This window comes from Urocampus carinirostris, chromosome 19 (assembly GCF_059441175.1).
Source record: "Urocampus carinirostris isolate Australia breed hairy pipefish chromosome 19, RoL_Ucar_1.0, whole genome shotgun sequence".
NCBI lineage: Eukaryota > Metazoa > Chordata > Actinopteri > Syngnathiformes > Syngnathidae > Urocampus > Urocampus carinirostris.
Window position 1 is genome coordinate 20,990,343 of NC_142367.1, and position 18,675 is coordinate 21,009,017.

Here is an 18,675-nt window from a genome sequence, read left to right on the forward strand (position 1 = left end):
AGCAAATGCGTTTTGGGCAATTTCTTAAAATGATTGTTACCCTGGGTCGTTTCCGACCGCAATGGCAGACCTGCGGAGTATTTCGGAGCTGTGCTTCCTGAGACTTCTCCTTGTAGGTTCGAGCAAGTTAGACATGCCTGATGACTTTCACCTAATGGAATTTTTATCTATTTGAGGTGGTTGGATTTTAATAAAGGTTTGAATGACACCTGGAAAAGGACCAATTGGCCTTAAGATGGATTCTTCAAAGCACCAAGTCAAACTTGTTTTGTTTTTTTAACTTGACTTAAGTTTTTATAGGTCTACTTATGATAGGCAAGCGTACTAACTTTTATGATCTGCGTGTTGTATTTTCCTCAAAAATCGAAAGGATTCCAGGAAATGCCGAAAATAACCTTATGACGATAGCTTCAAATCACAATGGAAGACTATCTGAGAAGTTTTTGAGGTTTACTCAGGATAGTCTACCGGCTTTAAATAACCAGGATTATTTTGTTGTTTTCAAAAAATGAGAAAATGCCAGGACATAGCCGAAATAATATTGGCAGAAGCTTCAAATCACCAGAATAGAGTTCTTGTGAAAGGTGAATGTGGATTTTGGAGAGTTTTAGGGATCTACTCCTGATATGACATCAACTTTGATGAACCTAGTTCCGGTTGATATTTCCCAAAACGAGAAAAATCCCCCCAAAATCGCCAGATATAACTTGATGACAGTAGCTTCAAATCACCAGAACAGAGTTTTTGTGAAAGGTGAATGTGGCTTTTGGCGAGTTTTTGGGGTCTACTCCCAATATGACATCAATTTGGATAAACCTGGTTCCTGTTATTTCCATAAATTAGAAAAATCCCCCACAAATGGCCAGAAATAACTTGATGGTAGCTTCAAATCAACAGAACGGAGTTCTTATAAAAGGTGAACATGGCTTTTGGAGAGTTTTTGGGGTCTACTCCTGATATGACATCAACTTTGATGAACCTCATCCCTGCTATTATTCCCAAAATGAGAAAAATCCCCTGAAATTGCCAAAATAACCATAGAGAATTGGCTACCAGGTCAGAGTTTATGTAAAAAATGAACCTTACTTTTTGGGAGATTTTGGGGTCTACTCGTGAAACAGTTAACAAGGCTTTCTTTGATAAACCTGGATTGTGTTGTTATATCCCCAAATGAGAAAAATGCCAAGAAAAGGCCAAAATTAACCTTATGAAGCACCACATGGCTTTTTGAGACATTTTGCAAGTGTACTCGTATAATTCAAGGCTACCAGGTAATGTAGCTGAGTGAAACCGTTTCTAGAGGCTATTTTAGGGTGTTATTCTGAGTTATCATACACGTCTTTTTGAGAGTTTTTGTGGGTATACTCGCGATATGACATCAACTTTTATGGATTTGGTTCTTGTTGTTCTATCCCTTCTTGGGAAAAAACTCCAATAAATATCCCAAAAACCTTATGAAGGTAGTTTAGCAACAGGACAGTTTTGGGTGAAACTTGAGCATGGCTTTAGAGACTTTTCTTGCAGTTCTACTCACAATATATGAGCCTTCACACTAATGTAGCTAAATGAAGCCATTTTTTCATGGTTTATCAGTTTTCAGTTTTAAGACTTTTTGGGGGTCTAACACAAGGTTTCCAACTTATTTATCTGAATGAAACTGTATCCAGAGGCAAATTCTACATAGAGTTTAGGGATATATGGCAAAGTTCTGATGAGATTTCGGACATGGATTTTTGAGGATTTTCTACCCATTATGGACCATCTAGTCCGCAAACATTTATTTAGCTTAATGAAAACTGAAAAGGAAGATGGCATTACAAAGGTTTTATAGGATACCAGCCAATGATAAACTACACAAAGCTGATACTGTGGCAAATTTGGGGATTTTTCGACGTGAAATTTATAGTAGACCGACTTTCGAACTTGTATGCAGATGAGAAAAACTGGATTCAGGGGTTGAGATTTTTGAAAGAATGGAAGAATTTAGAAGTTAGAAATTGCCTTAAGAACAAGAAAACTTTTTTATTTTTAGTTTTATTTTCAATTTCTTGACAGATTTTTGTTTTGATCCATTCACGATAAACGAATCAACTTAACTATTGTTCACTGACGCTGATTTTATTTTGAAGATGTTGACAGTGAGTTACACTTCAAAGAAAAGGTTAGACCGAGCTTAAAAAATATCCAGCCTGATCCGACCTGGCCCGCGGGTATTAAAGCCCGATCCAACTCGAGCCCGGCTAATTAACTTGAGGGACCGAGCCCGAAACGAACCGAAAATTTCACATTTTATTTGTGAGAACACAAGATGAGGTGGGGAGATTTTTGCCAATTCCATCCCCTAATTTCGAGCTTAAGATCTTACCTCGACTTCAGGAGCAATTTTAGGTTCAGAGCTTTGAGGGTCCTGAGCACCCACAGTGTCTGGCTGGTTAAAATGGTTTTCGTTTCACTTAAAGGTGGTCATTATAACTTCAAAATATTCTACTTGCTGACACCATCTTCTGGCTGAAATGATCATTACAGACTCTGTCAAGTTGCTTGGCGCGTGAATGTGTCTCTCTTAGATGCGCTCGAATAAACCCCTTTTTTAGGAGGTTTAGTTTGGTATTTGGACTGTATTTGAAACAATCATTCTCTTACTTTCACCATTTTCATTGTAGAATAAAGTAAAACAATGAGCTCAAACGTGAACTCACTCCTCCAATTCCTTTCCTCCAGCCTAATGCTGATAGGCGCAGTGAAAGAAAATATATAGCCTAAACACTTTTTGAACTCAGTTAAGCATTGTTAGACATAATTCATCGAGAAATATTTAATTTTTAAACTCTTTAAGGACAACTCAAACCACGCACCCCACCTTTAAAGTGATTTAGGATCATTTAACACTGTTCAATGGTCATGGTATTGAATGGTAAAATAGTTGTTCAACATACCCACTCTATAACATACACTCAGCGTTATACACTGGAGCCTCCACAGACTCTGCCACTATGCTGCAAGTGACACTAGCTGAGCCGGGAGGAGGGCGAGAGCTCTGCTAGAAATCAAACGGACTGAATAATTTCAAGGCCGTGCAGTATTTCCGACACTGCCATGTTCATGTTTTATTTCTTATTTAAGCCAATCCTATCCTTTATTTAACAAAATAGTTTTAGAAATGCTATAATTATCGGGGTACTTAGATTGAATGCTTGAGCACCCCCCAAAATGAGCTGGTTATGCCCAGGGTCTACTTCAAAGTATCATGTTGTGCTATTTTTGGGGAGGCTAACAAATTTGCATGTCGCTTCGTAAAAGTTCACATAAAAATATCCAAACCCTTTTAATTTGAAAGAGAATTATTTTAATACTTTTAGCATTAACCCGGCATGTCACTGAATTTCTTAAGTTACTGAAAACGATTTTTCGTCTTAACTGTCCAGGTAGAGTAGGAATTACTTGTCATAAAGAAATCCCAGGAAGACCCTCAAAGTTCAACTCAATGCTCCACCTCAATATGACGCCAAAAATAAATTATTTTAGTACTTGATCTGACTAAAAGGATGCAACAAACAGATAATATATTACCAAAATCATGAGCGGTCACAGTTTATGCTAAGAGATTAAGGAAGTTCACGCACACACTCAGACCTCCACACCTCTCCACTGTGACCCAAAGCAGCTTAAAAGGTACTGAAGAGTCCATCTCCGGGTCTCAGGAATGTCATTATCTGACCTCCCCCCCAAAAAAAACTCCTCAATCTCACAGGGATCATTTTAAATGATTCCCAGTGCGACCACTCCATGTGAAAGGATTGAGGATGTCGTGCTGTTATCCGCCTACTCGCGGTGGAGCAAAGGGGGCAACGATGGTTCCTGAGAGGCCAAGGAGTGGGGGTTAAAGTTCACTTGAGGCCTGTGGCAAAAGAGTTTTCAGACTGTGTGATAAAGGCAGGTGCAATAAGGAGTCAAACTCCAACCTTTGCCGCCATTTTACGCCATGACCAGAAAAGAAATGGTTTGCACACTCTGTCAAGTGAATTCACCTTATTTTCTGAGCTAAGAGGTGCACCCAAAAACCCGAAATTGGCCAGAAATGTGAACATGCGCCTTATAATCCGGTGCGCCTTGTATACAGACAAAACTGGAAATGTGTTTCTATATTCTTGCAGTTATTGATCAGTTGATATTTATGGATGACCACAATAACATAACAACAGTGGCAAAGGGGATGGAAGCGGATGGCAATGGGAACAGCACTGAATGGACATGCATGGTTGATCACAATTGCATAACATTGGGTGCAACAGGAATAGAGCCAGGATCGTGTCAGGGTGAGCGTCGGATCCTATCCATAAGACCAACACATATGAAAACGCATTAGGTCTTATCTCATTATCACACTGTTTACGTCACCATATATGTTAGAGAAATGAGACAACAGAACTCGGGGTATTTGTAATTTGTTAAACATTTTCTCAGCTCAAACTAAGCATTGCAAGTAACAAACGTTTTGAATAGGTGCGGCCATGCATTTATTTATCTTTCAGGACAACCGAATTACTTCTTAAATGCCTTTCTCTTCATTCAGTTCAAAAAGACCGAATTACTTCCCACAATGCCTTTCTCTCTATTCAGTTAAGAATCTCATGCGAGTCATCAATACAAAATAGGATTCCACTGCTTCACCACAGACCGGTTTAATGTGTGACAATATTCTTGCGGCCCAGCCTAGTATTAACATCAGCAATTTGGTACTGTGACTAAAACTTGGTGAGATAAAACTTAATGTATTTTCATGATCGGGTGGACTCAATTTGTAAATAAGATAATTCAAATTTGTGTTTTTGGACTGAATACAAAGGTCTAAATGTATTGTCTTTTAAGGAAGTGCTTCTTAAGACTTTCTGTGGTTCCACTCAGGATAGACATGTTAAAACATGGACTTGAGACAGAATTTTCAAAATTTTGAGGGAGATTTTTATAAGGCAGCTTAGAAGCAGTGTCACTAGTTTTTGGTGTGTTTCTGGAAATGACTTTTAAGGATTTCTTTGTAGATTTATTCAAAAACAAACAAAAAAAGGTAGCTTAGAAGCAGTGTCACTAATTCTGGGTGTGTTTCTGGACATGGCTTTTGCGATTTCTTTATAAATGTTTTTATAAGAAAATTTAAAAATGGTAGTTTAAAAGCAGTGTCACTAGTTTTTAGTGTGTTTCTGGACGTGACTTTTGAGATTTTTTTGTAGATTTATTCATAAAAAATAATGGTAGCATAAAAGCAATTTCACTAGTTTTAGGTGTGTTTCTGGATGTGACTTTTGAGATTTCTTTGTAGATCAATTCATAAAAAATAAATAAAAAAAAATGGTAGCATGGAAGCAATTTCACTAGTTTTAGGTGTGTTTCTGGACATTACTTTTAAGATTTTTTGGTAGGTTTATTCATAGAAAATTAAAATGATAGCTTAGAACAGGGGTCACCAACCCCTTTGAAGCTGAGAGCAACTTTTTTGTAACTGATAAGCATGAAGGGCCCCACAGATTGATAGTCATTTCAAAAATAGCATGTTGTTACCATGTTATTACCAGTCTGTAAAGGTTAAAATAGTCTGCCATGCCAGTTAGAAATCAAACTTTCTAGAAAATCATAATGACCCAGAATATATTTTCAGAACCAGTCCGCAGGCACCACGTTGGAGACCCCTGGCTTAGAAGCAGTGTCACTATTTTTTGGTGTGTTTCTGGACATGACTTTTAACATTTTGTTGTAGGTTTATTCATTAACAAATTAAGAAAACAGTAGATCAGAAGCAGTGTCACTTCTTTTAAGTGTGTTTCTGGACATGATTTTGGGGATTTTTTGGTAGATTTAGTCATTTAAAAAAAACGGTAGCTTAGAAGCAGTGTCACTAGTTTTTGGTGTTTCTGGACAGGACTTTTAACATTTCGTTGTAGGTTTATTCATTAACAAATGAAAAAAAAACAGTAGATCAGAAGCAGTGTCACTCAATTTTGGTGTGTTTCTGGACATGACTTAACTTTTCGTTGTAGGTTTATTCATTGACAAATAAAGAAAACGGTAGATCAGAAGCAGTGTCACAAATTTTTAGTGTTTCTCGACATGACTTTTAAGATTTCTTTGTAGGTTGGTTTATTCATTAAAAAGTAACGTAGCTTAGACTGTGTCACAAGTTTTTGGTGCGTTTCTGGACATGCCTTTTAAGATTTCTTTCTAGATTTATTCATTAAAAAAGACACAAAGAACAGTAGTTTAGAAGCAGTGTCACTAGTCTTTGGTGTGTTTCTGGACTTGACTTTTGAGATTTCTTTGTAGGTTTAGTCATAATGAAAATAAAAAATGCTAGCTTAAAAGAAGTGTCACTTGTCTTTGGTGTGTTTCTGGGCATGACTTCATATTTCTTTGTTGGTTTATTCATAAAAATAATAAAAAAAACACGCTTACCAACTTGGAAGTGGAACTGGATTGGTGGCTGGATATACGAAAGACTTGAGTGGCACCTAGAAATGACCCAAATGGCTTTAAGATTGTATCTTCACCAAAACTTAAAGGACTGTCTGTTTTGTTTCTGGGCATGACATTGTAAAGTTATTTGCAGGTTTACTTATGATGAACATAACTACTCATTTTTAGTGGCCGGATTTTAGATCTACACTAGGAAATGGCACAATGACCTAGTAGTTACAGATTTTCGTGTAAGGATAAGCGGTAGAGCTAATGAGATGAGATGAGATGAGATGTATTTTATGTTCAATTACGTGATTTTAAATGTTTTTTTTGTGGGTTTACTTGAGACAAAATTCCTAACTACTGAAACTGGACTCGGAGGTTGAATCTTAAGATTTGACGGACATTAGAAGGTGATGGTAGCTTCAAAGCACCTTGGCAGATTTCCTTTGTTTCTGGATGTGGGTTTTGTTCTAGGTTCTCTCAAGATAAATATGCCTAGAGACTTTCAAATAGTCCCACTCAATTCTGTGGCGCAACTTTTAAAATGATTCAGGGATGCTCGGAAATTAAGACGTTAACTTGAAAAAACAGATGGTGGTAGATTTTCTTTGAGTTTCTGGGTATAGGTTCTAGTCTAGACAAGTTTTGTGGGTTTACTCACGATAAACATACCTACTAACCCCCATGTCGATGAGGAAAACTGGATTTTGGAATTGAATTTGTAAACTATTTAAGGCAGGGGTCCCCAATCTTTTGTAGCTGCGAGCTACTTTTTTTGTTACTGATTGCGGCATTTCTATAACAACTTACCATGTTATTACTATGTTGTTACTATGTTATTACCAGGTTATAATTACTAAATGTAAGGTTTATATAGGCTGACTCAACGACTAAAATTTCTGCCTTGTATTAGGTCATTGTATTATGGATTCATTTTAAAAATAATTTTTAGACACTGATCATGCCACTTAGAAATAAAACTTCTTAGAAAATCAGCGACCCATCACTAGGGTTCTTTGAGGGCTACTCAGTGCTCACGAGCACCATGTTGGTGAACCCTGTGTGGTGAGGTTCCTTCCTGGTGATTTACAAATAAATGAACTTACATCTTATTTATGATTTGAGCGGCAGAGCAAGAAAGCAGGATATAAACTGTAGCATAGAAAAAACATTCATTTTATGGTCTTACTTTATATGAAGTCTGTGTGCGGCTGTCTTTGGATAAAAGCATCAGATAGGTAATCCTCCATAATGAAAAAAAAAGTCCATGCAATGTGAAAAAAAATTACTGGATGGTTTGACTTGTTGTTAGCTTGCTAATACTATGGCTAATTCAATTGTTTGGGGCCGAATCAGAATCCTTGGCCTCACTATCGCCCTCTGCCATGAGGCAAGAGAATTGCGTGCTTCACTAGGGAACTGCTCAGCACAGTAATAAGTTACATACTAACTATATTAATAACACTGTAATGTGACGATTCATCGGTTTTGAAAAAAAAAATCCTTAAGCTGTAAAGTTAAATGAGAAAAATCTTAAATACTGAATAAAGGCAAACATCAAGTAAATGTTTAATTTTATATTCTAATAATGACTTGAACTGAGGGCTGAATTTTCAATGACACCAAGAAATTGCCCAAACGGACCTAAGACGCTAGCTTAAAAGCAATTTAAGTGTTTTTTTGTGTTTCTGGATGAGGAGTTTTGAGATTTTTTTGGGGGTAGGTTTGTTTATAATAACAGGTTTCTTACATTTTTAATGGCCAAAATGTAAGCACTTTTCAAGGACTTTCAAAGCCACTTTTTGAATTTCTCCAGTACCATTAAAAGAGAAATCTGATGTGAATCATGTATTTGCAGAGCCTAAACTATACCTGGGAATTTTAATCTTGCGTGCGCATTTATCAAGACATGATTTTAAGATCTTGAGTAAATCACAAATATATTTTTTGATACAAAGCTTTCCCATATAGGTGTTGAGTAAAAATGACAGTAATATATAGCTTATATTTTCAGTTGCAGGAAGTTCTGCCCATAACAATTTACCACTGGAAAAATTACATTTTTTCATGGCGCCACCTGTACAGGGCGATGAGGCTTCATCAGACCCTACCATACAAACTAATTCTATTTAATCACAGGGTAGGAAATGAAATGCCAAAGCGAAGCCACCAGAGAGCAGCGTCAACGTCATTTTTAAGAAGACTTCTTGTAAAAGATGGTATTTACAAGCACTTTATCCAAAATTCAAGCACTTTTCAATAATTGAGAACACGAGATTTATTTTCAAGCAATTACAAGGATTTCAAGCACCCATACGCATCCTGTAACAAATATGCCTAATAATTTTCAGAGGCGATTTAAATTTTATGTAAGGTCTGAAATGAAAAGATTTAAGAGAGGCCTGAAAGTAGCCCAATTCGGAAAGCCTGAACCTAAAACAATCCAACCCAACCTGAGTCTGCGGGTATTAAATCCCGAACCAGCCTGACAAATTAACTTGATTTGAGGGAATTTTCATATTTTATTCTTGAGGACCAGGATTGGAGGAGGTCTTCTCTATCAAGGGCTCCCTATTCTAATTGTCCACTCGTCATTGTTCTGTTTTTTTATTCCTTTGTGGGGGATCCACGCGACAGACTCTGTCCCCCTCGTGCAGAGTGGGCCAACTAGGACGCGGGGGACAGAGAGGGGGACGGTTTCTTGCAAACCCCAAATGAAAAAAGAAACAAAGAACAATGAGGGGTGGATAATTTAAAAAAAAGGCAGCGAACGAGAACCCGAACGTAATGATTGCCATTTCAGGCCGAGGTCTGGCTTATGATCTTACCTCTACTTCTGACAGTAGCTTAAAAACACCTCTATGTTTCTGGCTTTTGTTTGTGTGGGTCTAATTCTGATAACCGTGACTTTCTTTTATCTGAGTGAAACTCGCTTTGGGGGGCAATGTCGACATCGACAAGAAGAAGCATGAGTTCAGCTTTTCACGAGCACATTTCAAAGGAGGCGTAATCTGGCCCGTCATCAAAGCAGATGCGGCTCGGGAAGGAAATGACAAAGTAGACCACCAATCACAATCAACCAAACTCGCATTGCTATTAGCCGCACTCAAACACAAGCCCGGCCGGTTCCTCAAAGGGAAACCTGCGAAGCCCAGAGGCTAGCAACTCATTAGGACCGAGCACACATGCCACTTTTAAAGTCTCCATTAGCTCGCCTGCGTCACTTGCTAGCGCGTTCATTAGCGGCTAAGAAACATGAGGTCACATGCATGACTCGAGGTGCGCGGATCGCACCTGTGCAACCCCCTGGGTCATTGTGACCTGTTGGAACACGGAGTTTCATCAAGGATTTGATCTGCAAGACAAAATCGAACGTTCGGATTTGAAACAACGCGACCATTCACAACACGCTAGCAACCAGACAGCAACAAACTACCTAGCTTAAGTATTGAAGCCAAATTTTGGGCAATTCTGGCAGAAAATCTGTTGGAGTCTGCAAGAGACCTGAGAATGGGGCGCAGGTTCACCTTCCGACAGGACAACAACTGGAAACATAAAGCAAAATCTACAATGGAATGCTTTCAAACTAGCCATCTAAAAGTGTTAGCATGGCCAAAGTCCAGACCTCAATCCTATAGAGCCGTGTTTTTCAACGCTTTTTGAACCAAGGTACACTTTTATTTAGAAAAGTTCCGAGACACACAGTCCGTTGAAAATGATTGAAAATGAAGTTATGTCAAATATTTTACTGTACTACCTCATGAGAAGATGATAGGTATATAAAAAGAAGAAAAATAATACTTAAAATAAAAAAGAATGATGTGCTTTATTTATGTTTTTATTTCTTACAGTGCAATCTTAAACCGCTTTGTTAAACAAATTAAGTTATTAAATGTACTACAATACCAAATATGCTAATAAAAGACAAAAGAAACTAAATATAAATAAATAGACTAAATTTTGTGCAGGCTTGGGGAGTAACGGAACACATGGAACGGCAAAAATGATGTCTGCAAGCTGTTTGGATTGATTTTCATTTTGTTCCTGTCGCATTTTATGTTAGTTTTGCCGGAGATCAAAGAGATCAAAGCCAGGAGAGAAAGCTTACCACGTGTTGTGAGTGATAATTTTATTCATATTTAGTTTCTTTTGTCTTTTATTAGCATATTTGGTATTGGAGTAATCCAAAAGTAATTGAAAGTAACCCAGTTAAAGTAACCCTACCCAACCCTGCTCATGAGCAGATAATTAGTCTATAAAAAGTATATAAAAATCTACTGCCACCTACTGATATGGATGACTATTACAGCTCCTTGTCTGAAGCAAAGATACTGATTAATGGCCTGAGTTTTATGGAAAGATAAAATTGGGCAAATTCCAGCGGCACACTAGACAAGTTCTCATGGCACACTAGTGTGCCCCGGCACACTGGTTGAAAAACACTGCTATAGAGCACGGGTCTACAACGTAGTGCCTGTGGACAGGACTGCTGAAAAACCCTAGGACCTGTTCTGTGCTAGGTTGTTGTGATTTTCAATTAAAATTATTCCTTTTTAGTTGTTTACTGAATCTGTTTAACCATACTTCCAATAACTAACCTGGTAATAATATCGTAATAACATAGTTTGTTATTTCAGAAATGCATATTAAACTAGGTGCCCTTTGCGCTAATTAGTAGGAAAGAGTACCGCCGCTATAGAGAATTTTGTGGAAAGATTTAAAAAAAAAAAAAAAAAAAAAAAAAAAAAATGCTTTGCAAACGTCATCACATTTTAAGTAACTTGAGCTGTTTTGCAAGGAAGAATGGGCAAAATTTCTGCTTCAAGATGTCAAAAACTGAGAGACCATTTTTATTTGTTAGCAAAATATGAAAATGTTGAAGAAATTGGGCTTATTTTCTCGATTGTGTCTCACAAGTTGTTGATTCTTAGAACATTTTCAGTTTTTTATCCATAAGTTCAAAGAAAGAAATATGGAAAATGTCAAAAACGTTCTTGGGGGGTAGGTGGGGGTCACTATTCTTGAATGATCCGCACGGAGTGTGTTGAAAATATTAGTTTTTGGGAAAGACGCCATGTCCTAGCTCTCATCCTCGCAAACAAATTCCTGAAGCACACCTGAAGATTCCACACGCTCTCGTGCGAGTTTTGATTTGCGTCGGCGAGATTAGTGCTGACATTTAGAGCGCGGAGCCAAACATGCTAGCTTGAAAATGGCGCCCAGCTAACACAAGTAAGCCGGTGGTTCTCAAATATTCTGTGATTTTTCTTTTCCTTTTTTACCAACAAGTATTTTTGTTGCTATATCTTAAAAAGCATGGTTTGACATTTTATGTTTGAGCTGATTTATGAAACATATAATTCTAAAATTATTCTTTTTCATTCACAAACATTGCACTAGTATTATAACTTAGGCCAGTCTTTAAGTATCACATAGTAAATATTTTATTATCCTGCCATTTTATCGTTTTTATCTTTGAAATCCGGATTATATGTTTACCCCGTAGTGCCAAGTCTAATCTCATTACGTACAATGTTTCAGAACATTGATATCAATGACAATAATTCTAAATTATCTTTAGACTGCAAAAAATGTGCAATTCTATGTCTATATCTAAGTTGAGTTTAAAGATTTTCTACACATTTTAATAATTTAACTATAAATTTGAATCTAATTTAAATACTATTTTTACTTAAAAAAAATTGTAAAATCATTTTTTATAATGAGGAATATTGTTTTTAACTGTTTTATTCAGATATTTTTAATTTTTTTATTTTTACTATTTAAGTTTATACTCCAAACTTTTGTAAGAGGTTATTTCAACAGTTGAACTTTTTTTAAATAATGAAAATAGTAAGTCAGGTCATGTTTATTTATATAGCCCTTAATCACAGGGAGTCTCAAAGGGCTGTAAATACTAGAGACTATTATGACATCATCCCCTGATCTATAACCAACATGAGGGCAAGGAAAAACTCAAAAAACTTAACATGAGGAAAATGAAGAAACCTTGAGAAGGGACCGCAAATGAGGCAATCCTATTATAAATATTTGTTTAACTGTCTAACTTTTTTTTGTAAAATAACAGAGATATTACTATTCTAAAAATTATGATTACCCGTTTTTTTGGGGTAAAAATTACAAGAATATGAAATCAATTGTATGATATTACATTTAATTTGGCTGATTTTAAGTCTTAATATTCTCGATTTACAAAAAAACTGTGACAGAAAGTATTACATTGAGCAAAACTATCCGCCATGAATCTACAATATCAAAATTATTATTTTTTTTAAATCATTTTTTTAAATTTTACAATATTTTAAAATGTTTCCAATAAAATAACATTTCAAACAATTTGGAAAAAGTTGCCCTTCTTTTGGATATTTCCCTCTCATTTTACAAAATCAAAACTTTAATCTGGTAAAATAATATACCTGGTTGATTTCTGATTTTCTGATTAAAAACAAAAACAAAAAAATATTATATTTCCAATTTAAATTTTCAGAAAAAAATAATATTCTGAAAGTAAGCTCTTTTTAAAAATTTAAAGTGTTTAGTCCTTGAAATTTTAATTTAAAAAAAATTTAACGATATTTTGATCGTGTTTTCTAGTAAAATAATAATATATTTTTATAGTATGATTTACCTGCAAGATCATTTTCCAGGTAAAAACTAAATTAAAACGAATATTTTGAATGTATATTTTCCAGTAAAGGAAAATAATGCTTTGAAATGTAGCCATTTTTAATTAGATTGAATTTCATTTTATGTGATTTTTATATTAAATTCAGTAAAATAACAACTTTTATCAAAAATGACAAAAACAAAATGACTGAGTAGATAGGCCAAGAGTATCAAATCCCTCTGAATGTTATAGTCTGACACTCATATAAATTCCCTGAAAAACTGACAAGATTTAAGTATCAAAAACCTGTGCGACACAATTGTGAAGTGAAAGCAAATAATTTCAACATCTTGTATTAAATTTACAATGAAAAACCTGAAAAGGAGGTGTTGCAAAAATATTGCCCCCCTGTTTTCTCAGCTAAACTAACAGACTCTAAAAGTTCCCTGATGACTTCTGAATGATCATAAATTGACTGAACTGACTAACAATGACACACAGAGTGTATCCGTGTGTCATTCAGTCTCAGAAAACAGACAACATTATGAAGACAACATTATGATGACCAGTCTGAGAAGAGACAGCATCAAGAAAACAAAAAAATACACTGGGCAGGTTGTGGAAAAGTTAAAAGTAGAAATTGGATACAAGACAATTTTGCAACATTTACACATCTCCCGGAGCACTGTGCGTATAAATCCACTTTAAACCTACCAAGACCTGGCTGTTCCTTTAAACGTTTGGCCCAAACAAGGAGACAACTAATCATTGAAGCAACAAAGAGGCCCATGATCACATTGGATGACCTGCAGTCAAGTCAAGTCATGTTTATTTAATCACAAAGAGTCTCAAAGGCCTGCACAGACCACAGATTATTGCAAACCACAGACTATTATGACATCATTCCCTGATCTAAAACCTACATGAGGGCGAATAATACAGAGATATTGTCAACATAAAATATAGGTTATTCATATGCTATAGAATAGAAGTGTGTTTTAAGCTTTGATGCAGGTATACACAGCTGAGGTGGGAAAATCTTTGCATAAGACAACTATTAGCCATATTCCACATAAATCTGTGGCAAGAAGAAATCTGTTTCTGAAACAATACCATAGAAAGGCCCGTTTGGAATTTGCAAGAAGCCACATAAGAGACACAAATAGCATGTGAAACAAGGTGCTTTGGTCAGATGAGACCAAAATTGAACTATGTGGTCTGAATGCAAAGCGTTACCTTTGGCGTAAGGGTCAGCCTGAAAACACCATCCCCACTGTCAAACATAGCGGTGGCAGCATCATGCCCTGGGGTTGCTTTTTTTCAGCAATACAGTACTTTTTTCAATACGCAGTTTTCTTTGTTTATGAAGCCCTGGAAACTGGAATTTATATTTTTGAATTTCTAAAATAACAGCTTATAATCTTAATACTATGATGTTATTATCAGGTTAATTATTAAAAAAGGGTTAAATAGACTCAGTCAACCAATAAAAAAAAAAAAAAGAATTAGTTTACAACAAAATCACCCAGCACTGATGAGCTATTATCGGAACAGGCCCACGGCACCTTAAGGGACTTTCAGGGGCACAACATTGGAGACCACTGTGATAAAGCTTTAAGCTAAGGTTCGATTCCTCCTCGGTTTGTGCTTTATCGCTTCGAAACAAACCATCGCTATAGCGTTTTTTTTTGCACGATACTCGTTTTATCTCCGGGAAAAGGCGTGAGTTTGCAAAACGAGTTCTCAGCTCCGATGGCCCCGCGGCATGGAATACTCAACCGACGAAAGTGAAATTCTCTGAAGTTACTCCGCTTGGAGTTTTCCGTTTTATCCCGAGGGTCTACGACTTTGAAACAGTGCCTGTCTTCCAAATAAGAAATAGGTGTTCATTGTGTTGGAGCTTTTAGAACCTTTTTTTCTTCTTCCGGGAATTCAAAAGGGATGTTCGTTTTTACTTTGTGATTTTTTTTGGCCACAGATCCTGATTTCAATTTGTATCTGGTTTGTTTTTTGGTGATATGATATGACAGTAAGTTGTCATGTGATACACTCAGGATTAAACTTTATTTCGAACACGAGAAAAACCAAATAAAACCGGTCAAAAAAATAAAACCGTTAAAGCAATTTTAACGTAACATGTCCAAAAGTCAAGTCATGTTTATTCGTATAGCCCTTAATCACAAGGAGTCTCAAAGGGCTGCACAGACCACAGACTAATGCAAACTACAGACTATTATGATACCATCCCCTGATCTAAAACCTAGATGAGGGCAAGGAAAAACTCAAAAACCTCAAGTCAAGTTTATTTGTGATCCCCTTAATCACAAGGAGTTTCAAAGGGCTACACGGACCACAGATTATTGCTAATCAAAGACTATTCTGACACAATCCCCTGATCTAAAACCTACATAAGGGCAAGGGAAAACTCAAAAACCTCAAGTCATGTTTATTTGTATAGCCCTTAATCACTAAGAGTTTCAATGGGTTACACAGACCACATACTATTGCAAACTATAGACTTTTATGATACCATCCCCTGATCTAAAACCTACATGAGGGCAAGAATAAACTCAAAAACCTCAAGTCAAGTCATGTTTATTTGTGATCCCCTTAATCACAAAGAGTCTCAAAGGGCTGCACAGACCACAGACTATTGCAAACTACAGACTATTATGATACAATCCCCTGATCTAAAACACACATGAGGGCAAGGAAAAAAATCAAAAACCTCAAGTCAAGTCATGTTTATTTGTGATCCGCTTAATCACAAGGAGTCTCAACGGGCTGCACAGACCACTGCAAACTACAGACTATTATGACACCATCCCCTGATCGAAAACCTACATGAGGGCAAGGAAAAACTCAAAAACCTTAACATGAGGTCAATGAAGAAACCTTGAAAAGGGACTGTACATGAGGTCATATCCCTTCCAGGATGACCAGACTGCAACGGATGTAGCATTAACAAGACACAGAAGTAGGTCATTCATAAGCTATAGAATAAAAGTGTGTTTTAAGCCTATATCTAAACAGTTCCACTGAGGTTGCAGATCGAATCACAGAGGGAACAATAATAGGAAGAAGCATATGCTTTCTAAATCCTACCCCTTCAACCTTCTTAATAATCGTGTCTTACAGCTATTTCTCCTGTGCATTTACATATAACAACCATCTCACGAATTTACATAGGTTCTGTGGATACACAGTCGCTTTATCATCATCATCACCGTGGCAACTTTCAATATCATCATCACCATTGCCCTCCCCCATACATTTAATATTATAATAATACAAAATATCTTTGGACATGCTGCTATAGGAGGTCCACCCCCAGGCAGCAAGACCACCCATTGCTAAGTCTCCTGATCTGTGGAGTAAAAGCTAAGCTCTATCACTTAAGTCTCATTATAGGTGTCAAAGTTAAAGTTCAGGGCCAGGATCCTGCGCACAGGGTTCGTACATCTTTCTCATGGCCAAATTCAAGCACTTTTTAAGGAGTTTCAAAGTTTCAGTTTCTCCAGGATAATTCAAAGAACATGTGCAATTTTTGATCTATTTTTTAGGTCTTGAATGTTTGGTGAATGTGTTCTTGACTCTAGCCACTAGGGGAATATGGCTTCGGTACATAGATTATCGATCACAAAATCCATCAGGTAAAAATGACAGTACAGTAGCTTATGTTTTCAGTTGCAGGAAGTTCTTCCCATTACAATTTACGACCAGGATGCCCCTTGATAAATGTAAATAATCAAACTTCATTTTTACACTAATACACATTCCATAATGACCTGTTTAGGTGCAGCATGCACCTGTCATTTTGGGCGCTTCATAGAACAATGCCATACAAACTAATGCCAGCCGCGGTTAATCACAAAGAAAGAAATGCAATAAAACAAGGGAATCTGCCGGAGAGCGGTGTCCTTTTTAAGCAAACTTGTTGAGAAAGATGTCAATAATGTCAAGTATTTACAAGCACTTCACCCAAAATTCAAGCACTTATTCGATCCTTGAAAACACAACAAGAAAATGCAAGAATTTTCAAGGATTTCAAGTACCCATATAAATACTGCGCACAAGACGTAATTGGATGGGGCCTGTCATCAACTTCATGTTTCTTGTAAAGATAATTGAAATTTTCTTAAAGGGATAGTGTGTATTATTAGGTTCCTCCTAGTTATAAAAAAAACGTTATCATTAAAAAAAAAGTATAAGCAAAATTACATGAACTGTCATAAAAACATGCATCTTTTAAAATACTCTAGGTGGGGAAATTAGCATTTATTCTACATGATGTGAGCCGTACCTAAAGGCAGCTGACATAATTGTCCGAATCTTGCTTCTACTGGTACCCATAAAAAGGGTTCGTATGGGGTGCTTGAAATCCTTAAAAATGCTTGAATTTTGATGTTGTGTTTTCAAGGTTTGAAAAGTCCCTGAACTTTAGGTGAAGTGCTTGTCAATGCTTGAAACGGTTTCCATGCTTCCCAGCAGTTTGACTAAATTGATCTTTTCGTCTAAAACTGGGGTCTCGAACGTTGTGCCTGCGGGCACCAGGTAGCCCTCTGAGAAAAGCTCCTCCTGGTTGACCGAGCCTATTTGAATTGAACTTCTAAGATTTACATCCTGCTCTGAAGAAGCAGGATGACGCTTTACACTAAAAAACAACAGCGGCCAGATGATGAAGGTGCTGTATCTGAGTGGGATCAGGTTTCTCCTGCTACTGTTAACCATAGAAACCAGTACTATTTCATGCAGGGAAGCAAAGACTTAAAACCTCCCAAAAAAACAGTGCCACCAGGCTGTACCTGCCCAAGACACACCACAGGAGTAGGTGCCCCTTTGGCCCATGCGGTTAAGATATCCATGAGCCATGATTTCCATGAGCCGTAAATGACATAATAAAAACATAGTAATAACATGATGAGTACGTGCAAATCAGCTCTTGGCTTCAAACAGGTAGGTGACTCGCTGGTCTTACCTAGAAGTTTTTATCAAATTGAACAGAGGTGGGCAAACTACGGCCTGCGGGCCATATGCTCTTTCATCCGTCTACAACAAAAATACTACTACAGGAATAATTCTAATTACTACAAAACAAATCAAATTTGGTGCTTAAAAACATGGAACTATGATATATTTTTTTGCCATCATTCTGAAAAGAATACTACAGAAATACTACAGTAATACTATAATACAAGAATATTACCTTGAAATAATATAAAAGTACAGCTACAGTAATATTACAAAAATACTAAAGACAAAAATACTACAAACATGCCACTAAAGTACTACAATACAAAAACAGTACTGCAGATATATTACACCAGAAATACCAAAAAGTCTCATCTCATCTCATTAGCTGCACCGCTTATCCTCAGTAGGGTCGCGGGGGTGCTGGAGCCCATCCCAGCAATCATCGGGCAGTGGGCAGGGGACACCCTGAACTGGTTGCCAGCCAATCGCAGGGCACACGGGGACAGACAACTCACTCGCTCAGTCACACCTAGGGACAATTTGGACTGGCCAATTCACCTTAAATGCATGTCTTTGGAATGTGGGAGGAAACCAGAGTGCCCGAAGGAAACCCACGCAAGCAC

The 18,675-nt window shown here is 36.9% G+C and overlaps 2 protein-coding genes across 3 annotated transcripts in view; one reads left to right on the forward strand and one right to left on the reverse strand.

The window, feature by feature from the left end:
* Positions 1–18,675, reverse strand: part of LOC148347673 (ORM1-like protein 3) — a 62,911-nt gene that overhangs the window by 33,400 nt on the left and 10,836 nt on the right. For both annotated transcript variants that reach the window (XM_088324005.1, XM_088324004.1), the window contains exon 3: positions 6,445–6,500. The gene's annotated coding sequence lies outside the window, so the exon portion shown is untranslated. The remainder of the gene's footprint in view (positions 1–6,444; positions 6,501–18,675) is intronic.
* The window catches only part of wnt3 (wingless-type MMTV integration site family, member 3), a 40,572-nt gene that overhangs the window by 6,572 nt on the left and 15,325 nt on the right, over positions 1–18,675 (forward strand). The gene's annotated exons all lie outside the window — the stretch shown is intronic.